Source organism: Apium graveolens, chromosome 5 (assembly GCF_009905375.1).
Source record: "Apium graveolens cultivar Ventura chromosome 5, ASM990537v1, whole genome shotgun sequence".
Taxonomy (NCBI): Eukaryota; Viridiplantae; Streptophyta; class Magnoliopsida; order Apiales; family Apiaceae; genus Apium; species Apium graveolens.
The window spans coordinates 232,415,117-232,426,787 of NC_133651.1; the positions used below are offsets into that span (position 1 = coordinate 232,415,117).

The 11,671-nt window shown below is 35.2% G+C and overlaps 1 non-coding gene across 1 annotated transcript; it reads right to left on the minus strand.

The window, feature by feature from the left end:
* Positions 1 to 11,317: 11,317 nt before the first annotated feature.
* On the minus strand, positions 11,318 to 11,424 carry LOC141663068 (small nucleolar RNA R71). Its single transcript, XR_012551153.1, has one exon. It is a non-coding gene; the product is annotated as a small nucleolar RNA R71 (small nucleolar RNA).
* Between the last annotated feature and the right edge of the window lie 247 nt (positions 11,425 to 11,671).

Consider the following 11,671-nt stretch of genomic DNA (forward strand, 5'->3'; position numbering starts at 1 on the left):
AACATACAAACAGTTTAAGATCTGAAGATTGATCAACCATGTCAGACAAAGGAGAAGAATAAACACAGAATCTGGATTCGAAGCCACAACCCCCAGCCACATCACTGATAAGCAGCAACATGAGTAGGTATGAAGCAATCAAGGTGCCCATCCTGAAAGTGCATGAATATCCAATCTGGAAAGTCAGGATGGCCATATGTTTAGAAGCCAAAGATCCTGAATACTTAAACAAGATCTATGATGGTCCTCATAAACCAATGAAGGTAGCTGTTTTGGTTACAGGAGAACCAGAGAAGATGATAGAAAAAGATAGGAAGGACTACACTCCTGAAGATATCTCATCAATCATGAAGGATGCTAAGTTTAGAGATATCATGCACAACAGTCTTGATAGTGTTATGTCCAATAGAGTCATTGGATTTAAAGCAGCAAAAGAGATATGGGATGTTTTAGAAGTAAAGTGTCAAGGTACAACTGCTATTAAGAAGAACAGGAGGACAGTGCTTACTTAAGGCTCAAGGGACAATGAATCCCTAACTGAGATCAATGACAGATTTCAGAAGTTGTTGAATGACTTATCCTTTGTCAATAAAGAATATGATTTGGAAGACAAGTTCCTACTTGCTCTTCCTAAAAAGTGGGACTTTAAAGTCACATCGATCAGGGATAATTATCAACTCGATATCACACCTCTAGATGAGATCTATGGAGTTCTGAAAACTCATGAACTAGAGATGGATCAAATGAGCAAGAGTAAAGGATCAAAATCTAGACCAGTTGCACTCAAAGTTGAAGAGAAGCCAAAGGAGAAAGCTAGGAGGAAAAGCTACTCCAAAGGGAAAGCTATGATTGCTAAGTCAGATACTGAATCATCAAATTCTGATGATAACTCAAATCCTGATACTGAATCAGATACTGATAGTGATCATAACAATAATGAAGATATGGATCGAATGGCTGTCCTACTGGTTAAAAGTTTCAAGAAGATGGTCTACAGAAACTTAAAGAAAAGGAGAAGATTTTCCAGAAAAGGCTCCAGTTCCTCAAACTCTGATAAGAGGAACAAAATTAAAGATACTAATTGGAAGGAAGCTAAATTTGGAAAACCTGACAAGTCAAAAGAGAGATGTTACAACTGTGATGAACTTGGACACTTTGCAGCTGACTATAGAAAAGCCAGAGCTGAGAAGAAACAAGCTTTGATCTCAAAGAAGAGAAACTGGGATGATTCATCAGACTCTGATGATGAGATCAATTATGCTCTCATGGCAAATGCTGATGCTGAGACCAACACTGCTGAATTAAAGGTACCTCAGTCTACTCTTGTATTTGATACTGTGTTAGATATATTTGAGATGTCATGTCTAATCTGTTGTGTTTAGTTTTAGAACTTAATATCAGGACTTACCGGAAATCAAAACTTACTGAAGTCAGAACATATCAGAACTTAAGGCCATCAGGATTTATATCAGGACTTAAGTGCAGGTACTTCTGATAAGGAATGCAGCTGATTTACAGGAGAGGATCATGACTAAAATAATAGAAGATATACATGAAGAGTTGGACAGCTAGAAGACTTGTAGAAGATAATATCTGATTGATATATTTTAGGAGACAGAATTATATTCTATATCAATTAGAAGATATCCTGTAACTGTGTACTATATAAACATGGCTTAGGGCTTACACTATATGTGTTATCATTCACGAGAAAGATTATACATTGTAACCTACCAGCTCTTAGTGATATTGTCCATCACTGAGAGAGTAGTTTAACCTACTTTGTAATAGAGCTTATTATATTGAATAAACTTGATTATTGTTACATGCTTGTGTTCTAAATCGATTTGATTGTATAAACACTATATTCAACCCCCTTCTATAGTGTTGTGTGACCTAACAAGTGGTATCAGAGCTTCTCTGTTGATATACAAACAGTGAGATCCAGTTTATAATCATGTCTGAAGAAACACAAACTCCAACTAACCCACCAAAATGCAAGATACTCAAAACAATCAAACCCACAGTCGATATGGAACCATTAGGGTTCCCATACTGAGAGCATCTTAGTATCCTATATGGAAGGTAAAGATGGCTATGCTTCTGGAAGCCACAGATCCAGAATACCTTGATAGAATTAATGATGGACCATATAAGCCTACTAAGATTTCTGTTACAGTTGCTGATCAACCAGCAAAGATGATACCAAAGGAGAAAGGTGATTACACAGCTGAAGACATCTCATCTATTTCCAAGGATGCAAGGGTAAGGCATCTGCTGCATAGTGCAATTGACAATGTCATGTCAAATAGGGTAATTGGATGCAAGACTACAAAGGAGATATGGGATGCTTTGGAGACAAGATGCCAAGGAATTGATGCAATCAAAAAGAATAGGAAGACTATACTCACACAAGAGTATGAGCACTTTGACTCAAAAGCTGATGAGTCATTAACTGATTTATATAACAGGTTTGCCAAACTCTTGAATGATCTGTCACTGGTGGACAAGGAATATGATCTTGAAGATTCAAATCTAAGATTCCTTTTAGCTCTTCCTGAAAATTGTGATTTGAAGTCTACTACCATAAGAGACAACTATGACCTTGTTGAAACTATTCTTGATGAAATTTATGGTATGCTCAAGACTCATGACCTTGAGATGGATCAAAGGAGCAAAATGCATGGAAGAAAGTCAAAGACAGTTGCTCTTAAAGTTGAGGAGGAATCTCTTGAAGTGGTTGCCTCAAAGAGGGGCAAAGGAAAGGCTCTCATCATACAGTCTGATTCAGATTCATCATATTCTGATGATGATGATTCGGAATCTAAAAATTTATCCAAAGTGGATGTTGATGCAGAGATGATGTAACTGTGTGCTCTTATGGTGAAGGGTATCACAAAGATAGCCTACAAGAAATTCAGAAAGGGCAAGAAGTTTTCCAGAAAAGGTGGAAGTTCTGAAAAGAAAGGGTTCAGAAAGTCTGATGGCAAAGGAGGAAAGTCTGACAGAGGTTACAACTCAAATGTCAAACGCTATAATTATGGTGAAAGAGGCCACATCTCTCCTGACTACAAGAAAGGAAAAAGTGATAAAGGCCAGGCACTTATCACCAAGAAGAAAAACTGGGCAGACACTTCAGATTCTGAAGATGAGGTGAACTATGCCTTAATGGCAAATGCTGATAGCAGTCCTGATGCTACTGAATTAAAGGTACCTCAATTAACTCTTGCTTTTCATACTGATGACATTTCTGAGCTAAGATTATATCTTAAAACCATGTGCATTAGTTTTAGATATCAGACTTTAACAAATGAAAGATTAACATCTGAAAGTCTTGCTCTTAGAAACAGAAATGACTATTTAGAAAAAGAGTTAGTTATGTTCCATCCAACTCAGAAAGAAAGAGATGAGGCTTTGTATGTTAGAGATGAAGTGCTAAAACTGAATAAATCTCTTAAATCTGAACTGGAAAAGGAAAAGGAGATAATCAAAATTTGGACTAACTCTGGAAGAACAACTCAGAAAATCTTAGAAAATGGAAATTGGAAAGAAGGAATAGGTTGCCTAGATAATAAAGAAGAAAAGGAGACTGTGTCATCTAAACCAAACTTTACTAAGAAAGCTGAAAAGCCTAAAGTTAATCCTGTTAAATTTGTAGCAAAAACTATTATGTCTGATTCTGAAAAGATAAAAGACTCTAAAATAGAAGTCAAAGAAAATTCAACTTCTGACAAATTAAAACAGGACAAACCAGCTTCAGTAAACATAGGTTTAATGACAAAGAAGCTGCTTAAGCATAAGCTAAAAGAGATTAGAAATGTGAACAAGGTAAAGGAAGCTAGGAAAAATAGGAATGGAAAGGAAGGTGTGAATAAAAGCAATAATTATATGTCTGTTCCTAATGCTCCTAGAAAGAAATGCTATAATTGTGGAAACTCTAACCATCTTGCTTCTTTTTGCAGGAAAAATAAAGATATATATTATTTACCTCCTAGATCAGGAGTTAAGAGTCAGTCTATTAGGTTTAAACCATAAAATCCTTATTTTCATTGCGGTAGTTTATGCCATTCTATTTATACTTGTAAGGAATATCATAGTTTATACTATGATTATTGTGGCGCCTTCCAAACCCGGGTCAGAAGTTTGGGGTCCACACACACACACCTTATTTATAACCTGCTTATAACAATGATAAAGATAATAATAATACACAGTGACCCTACTTACCAACTACCACGGACCGCAATAGGTTAAAGTACGTACACAAGCCACACACACAGACTTATATTACAAACGCCCAAATCCCAACTATTTAAACTTACAACTGAATATTAAACATCATTACAAACTCTACAAACTTACACTATCCCAAAAGCTGTCAGCTAGCTTAACTCGATCAACCTGGACCCCTAGCTCTCGCACTAGATTGGGGGATCCTCGCTACCAACAGGTTCCTTTTTAACTGGAAAAGAACATAAACAACATCGCACAAATGAGCTAACTAGCTCAGCAAGTCACATTGACAAGACTGAGAATAATGATCATCAAGTGAAAAGAGTTAAGGTATCAAGGGAACAATGATTAATGATTTAGAATTGGATATTATATTTACATTTTAAGAACCAAGGTTAGGCTGCTGATCAGTCACACACTAACCCCGAGCAAGGCACACAGCTCTGCTCTAATTACTGGATCCACGGCACACATTGGCCTAACTTGACCACCAATATGGTCTGACCACGAATTTGGTCCACAATTTTATAAAACAATCCAATTCTATCATAATAACAGAATAAATAATGTAAAGCAATAAACAGAATCATAAGCAACATTGGATGTCCAATACTGAGATGGTTTTAATCTTCACAAAGGAACAATATGGCAATTTCAAAGAATGGCTGTCAGGTAATGAAAGAATTGGATAACAAAGGAATCAAAGTTTCAAGGTTATAAGGATTTGGTCTTTCAAAGCATAAGGTAAAATGGTTTGAATATGTAAGCAATCTTGATTCAGTGTTCGGTATTTAGTTTGTATGTATTTGTGGAGTACTATCATATATCTGTGGTTCGTATTTGGGTAATCAACAATCAATGGTTCGGAAAGAATAAGGTTTACGGCTCAAAGATCAATAGTTGGAATCAAGGTTTAGGGTTCAGTGCTTCAAAGCATTTGCAATATAAAATAGGGCTATCAATTATCTACAATATATCACGAGAAAGTTTAGAACACTTGCCTGATATTAGCTTGCTATACTTCACTAACTTCCAATCACAATCTCCTATTCCTCGACTACCTGCTTCCCTTTCCTACGCCTTTCCTCTTCTACTCACATATCATAAGTATCTATCAATACTCAACTCATATGATTCTATTCGGTTTACACTTCTATCTACCCTTCGTTTTACCCAAATTCGACAAACAGATTGAAAGTTATACTAAAAACAAGTAAACACTTATCACATAGTCCGACAGTCAAACAAACAAGTTACATATAACACATAGCACGTCAAACAATCAATGAAATTTCATTTATAAGGAAGTCTCGGGTCATAAACAACCTTTCGGGTATTTAATACGATTTTTAAAACATTTTTCGGAGTCAAAACGGGTCGTTGGATAAATTTTAAAGCAATAAACAGGGTTCGGTTGGCCAAATCTGGCTTCAAAATAATTTTATAATAATTATCGAGCCTTGAAAACAATTTAAAATATTATTTTAAAGCTCGAAACTATTTTTCGGAAGTTTTAAATCAATAATAAATAATTAAATCTAATTAAATAATTAATTAAAATCAATTAATAATTAATTAAATCAATTAATAAATTAATTTTTAAATTAATTGACCAATTAACTAATTAATTACTAACTAAAATAAATTAACTAATTAATTCAGATTTATTTTTGAATTAAAAATAAATTTTGGAATTAAAATAATAATTTTTGGAATTTTCAATAATTAAAAACGAATTTTTATAATTAAAATAAATAGGAAATATGATTTTTAAATATTTTATAAATAGGAATCCTAAATTTGTAAATTCTGGAAACTATAGGGACTCAACTGTTTCTTCTTCAAAAGTTCAGGGGTTTGTTTGCAACTTTGCAAACCCCCGTCATCGACTCGCCGGAGTGTAGCCGGAGAACACGATTCCGGCCACCTCAGGCCACCAAACTCTCCAAAATTGGAGTACAAATCACCAGGAACCTATATGTGCAATCAAAACACCCACCCCTTTCCGGAATCGACCGGAAAATGCTCAAGAAACTCGCCGGTTCCGGCAAAACTTTAAAGACAACTCCGTTCAAACCAGGGATCGTCTGTTAACAAGCTATACACGAATCGATTGCAAATTTCAAGGGGAACAAAATACACCCATCTAGAACGTCTACAAATCCTTAAATAAGAAACCCCCAAATTCAATCAAGAACATTCAAACGAATTATAAACCCTAATTTTAAAATTCGAAAATTAAACTCAATTTTGAACATGTTATTGAACTCCAAATCAGTCATATGACATATCAAAATCATCAGGAAGACAAGCTCTACAACATACAATCATCAAATCATTTAAACAATCATCCGAACAAAAATTCATAAATTTAATCAAAATAATTCAAAAATAAATAAAAATATATAAAATCAACCTTTGATTCTACAGCTCTGAAACTTAGATAATCTGATAGTACTCCTTAAACCCTTCGTTTTGGTTACTCGAGCTTTCCAAAAAAAGATCAATAACACCTTGATTTGTTGGTTTGATTCTCAGAAAGTTTATATGAATATAAGTATTTTCTCTGGAAAATTCTGTAAATACTGTTTGCAAATGATTTTCGGTACGAAATAAAATACGGTAAAGGCTATTTATAATTACGAAAAATTAGTATCCCGTTGGATCATTCTGGATATAAAATAGTACGTTTATTTATTAAAACAGATCTAAACGGTACCGGTTTTCGACATAATTATCCAAATCAGTAGAATTTGTAATGCGGTCTTAGTCTCAGCGCCTGGTTACACGTATTACGAGGTGATAATTATAAATGTTTAATAAAAAGATCCTGCTTATCGAAAATACGAGTTTTATTGATTTACCGAAACAAATTTTGTATCGAAAATATTGCGCCGGGACCCGCACAGGACAAACCGTACGCCGGATCGAAAAAGTCGAAACATGGAAAATGTTCGGAATATTGCAATTAGGTTAGGAAGGAGTTCTCGGAAGAGTTTCGGGTTATAAAAATGTAATAACGGGTGAAGTCGGCTGGTTCCCGATTATATAAAATAGTTTATAATTACTCGGAAAAAGAATTAATAAAATCCATAAATTTCCTATAAATTCATAAATGAACATAAAAATAAATAGGAAGATATGACAATTATCTATATTTTATTTTGGACATATAAAAATTAAAATACTCAATTTATATTATTTTAAACATCCAAACACATATACAACTTAACAAATAATTCACAGAATAAATATTGAACATACATAATATTTATTTATTAGCAAAAATAATTACACGATATATCCCAGATATTACATCCTTCCCCCCTTAAAAGGATTCTGTCCTCAGAATCTCCTAAGAAAACAAATGAGGGTACTTTTCTCTCATATCACTTTCTAACTCCCAGGTTGATTCTTCAACCTTCGGGTTTCTCCACAGTACTCTTACTAACTTTACTACTTTATTTCTTAACATTTTCTCTCTTTCTTCTAGAATCTCTATCGGACTCTCTATATATGACAAATCTGTTTGAAGTTCTATTGGCTCATATTCGATTACATGTCTGGAGTCTGGATTATACTTCTTAACCATCCATCCCTTCCACAGCGATACTTTTAACAACACCAGATTTCCTGCTTCGAATTCCATATATTTTCTTGATTGATCTGCATACTTCTTTTGACGGTCTTGTGCTGTTATCAATCTCTTCTGGATAACTTCAACAACTTCCTTTGTCTGTTGCACCAATTCAAGTCCAAGTATTTTACGTTCTCCTACTTCGTCCCAATATACGGGAGATCGACATTTGCATCCATAGAGAGCTTCATAGGGTGGCATCCCAATACTGGCATGATAACTGTTATTGTAAGCAAATTCTACCAAGGGTAAATCCTCGTCCCAACTTCCTTTAAAATCAATAGCACAAACACGTAACATGTCTTCGATTGTATGGATTATTCTTTCACTTTGGTCGTCCGTCTGTGGATGGTAAGCCGTACTCATATTCAGTCTCGTTCCCAAACATTCTTGAAAACTTTTCCAAAACCTCGAATTAAACCCCGGATCTCGATCGGATACGATAGACAAAGGAACTTCGTGACGAATTATGAATTCTTTCAGGTACATATGGACTAATTTGTCTAATGAAAATCTTTCATTTATAGGCAGAAAATGAGCTGACATGGTAAGTCTGTCCACTATAACCCAAATGGCATCATGATTGGCTTTTGTTTTTGGTAATCCGACTATAAAATCCATGGCAATGTGTTCCCATTTCCACTCTGGAATCTCTAATGGCTCCAACAATCCACTTGGTCTCTGATGCTCTGCTTTAACTCTCTGACATGTATAACATCTGCTGACCCATTCTGCAATCTCCCTTTTCATATCTGGCCACCAATAATTTTCCTTTAAATCTTTGTACATCTTGGTACTCCCTGGATGGATTGAATACCTTGAATTATGAGCTTCCCGTAAAATTTCATTCTTCAACTCCGTTACTGGTGGAATCCAAATTCTAGAAGAAAATCTAAGAATATTTTGATCGTCCTTTTGCGTGCACAATTCCTCACGTACCAAATGATTAATGTCCTGATCCATTATCTCCTCTTGACACTTTCTTATCTTCTCTAACAATTCCGGCTGGAAAGTCATACTACACATTTTCGCTTCATCAGGCTTGCAAACTCTGATTTCCGATTCCAATTTTTGAAATTCCTTGTATATTTCTTCAGGTATTGATAACACATTCAACTTTTCTTTCCGACTTAACGCGTCTGCCACAATATTTTCTTTACCGGGATGATAGTTAATCGTGCAGTCGTAATCCTTAATCAACTCTAATCATCTCCTTTGTCTCATATTAAGCTCCTTTTGTGTGAATATGTACTTTAAGCTTTTGTGATCCGTATAAATCTCGCATTTTTCTCCATATAGATAATGTCTCCAAATTTTCAAAGTGAATATTATGGCTGTGAAAAGAATTTTCAAGTACCTTAAGGGTACAGCTAATCTAGGATTGTGGTATCCTAGGGAATCGGATTTTAAGCTTTTAGGTTACTCATATGCAGATTTTGCAGGATGCAAAATAGACAGAAAAAGCACTAGTGGAAGCTGCTAATTTCTTGGAGGCAGATTAGTTTCTTGGTTTAGCAAGAAACAGAAATCAATTTCCACATCAACTGCAGAAACAGAATATATTATTGCAGGAAGCTGTTGTGCACAGATTCTTTAGATGAAGAATCAGTTACTGGACTATGGGTTAGAATTTTCAAAAATACCCATTTACTGTGATAATCAAGGTGTTATTGCTATGACAGGAAATTCAGTTCAACACTCAATGATAAAGCACATCAGCATTAGGTACCATTTCATAAGGGAACATGTGATGGAAGGTACAGTGGAATTGTATTTTATTCCAACAGATCAACAACTAGAAGATATCTTCACAAAACCACTATGTGAAGCTACTTTTACAAAACTGGTAAATGAACTTGGAATGGTTTCAGGTTCTTTCTCAAAATTTGCTTAGTTTTTGTTCTCATGCATCAAACTTTATGATCAGTGTTTTGATAAGTGGTATTTTATACCATATAGAGCGTCTCATAACAGCTTGAATTGGTGTCTTGAACTCAAGTATTTTATGTATTTGACGCGTTTTCTAGTTTTCTCTATGCTTTGAACCTTAATACTCTTGTGATGTACTTCACTATTCATTAAGTATATTTTTCAGCCTTATATAGTTGTGTTATTAACATGCTTTCATATGAACCCATGGTGACGATGAGTTCTATTATGGACTAATCATTATCATGGGGTTCTAACGGATTTACTAATGGATTTCTATAGTTAATTTGTACCGATACCTTAGTGTGTGGTGATTGATTGATATCCTGGTATTGGTTGTGCTTATTCGTCTTATGTGCATAGCTAACATATAAGATAGCGTGTTAATCTCTATTGAAGCGACAGTGAATATAGAGGGTTAGAACTTGCCATGCTAGCATAGGTTCATGTATTTGTTATGCATGATTCGTAAGTAATTTTAACCATCTTACTTGCCATATGTAATCACGATAGATAACTTGCGCATTAAACTGTTATGTTTTCAATTCTTATAGACATATAAGGACTAAGCATAATTGGTGTCTATTCAACTTCTATCTCTTTTGTGGATGCTTACTAGTAGGGTATTCGTACAACGAAAGTTGGCATTTACTAGTTTTGTGTTATCTGATTAGTGTCATCACCATCACATGCTAAGGTTAAGAACAATGACTTTGAATGAAGTAGTAATGAAGTTAGAATTCCATATTTGTCATATATAGTAATTCAATCTCAATTCTCTTAGTTAATGTTATTTAGTATAATCTCTTAGTTTAATAAAAACCTAAATTATTATTTGTCTTAACATTGAGCGATAACCATACATTATTGCATAGGTGCATAAATTGAATTGAACCTAAACCAGTCTCTGTGGGAACGAATCTGATTTATATATTATACTACTTGCGAATGCGTATACTTGCATGAATATTAGCGCATATTTTCGCCCTAACAAATTTTTGGCGCCGCTGCAGGGGACTCGGTGTTAATTTTTAGTTTATGTGCTTGTCATCGTGGTCGTTAAAGTTCACTGACTCGGACTCTTTTACTCTCATGGTTTATTTGTTTGTGTTTCAGGTACTCAGTACAATGGGAGATCCAGCAGCACGAACGAAAGCCTTGATGGATTTTTCTCAACCCAAGATCAATGACATTCAATCTAGCATTGTCCGCCCAGCTATCACAGCTAATACCTTTGAGATCAAGCCTGGCATAATTCAATGGGTGCAGAATTCAATCCAGTTTGAGGGTTCTCCAACTGAAGATCCCAATATGCACATTAGGGATTTCATTAAGATCTGCGGCACCTTTAAGTTCAACGATGTTTCTGAAGATGCTGTGAAGCTGAGACTGTTCCCATTCTCTCTAAGGGATAAGGCTAAGAGCTGGTTACACTCTCTACCAGGTGGTTCGATTACTACTTGGGAAGATCTTGCTCAGAAGTTTCTTACTAAATTCTTTCCTATGGCGAAGACAGCTGCACTCAGGAATGTTATTACTCAATTTATGCAGCAAACGGGAGAATCGCTATGTGAAGCTTGGGAGCTCTACAAGGAGATGCTTAGGAAGTGTCTTCATCATGGAATGCCTGATTGGATGATCATCAATTTTTTTTACAATGGGTTGGGAGAACAGTCCAGACCCATGCTCGATGCAGCATCAGGCGGAGCATTATGGGCAAAGAGCTATGAGGAAGCTTATGATCTAATTGAACTGATGGCTGCTAATGAATATCAGTATCCAACCCAGAGATATCCTCAGGGCAAGGTAGCAGTAGTTCTTGAAGTGGATTCAGCTACGGCTATCACTGCTCAACTAAAGGCATTGTCTATG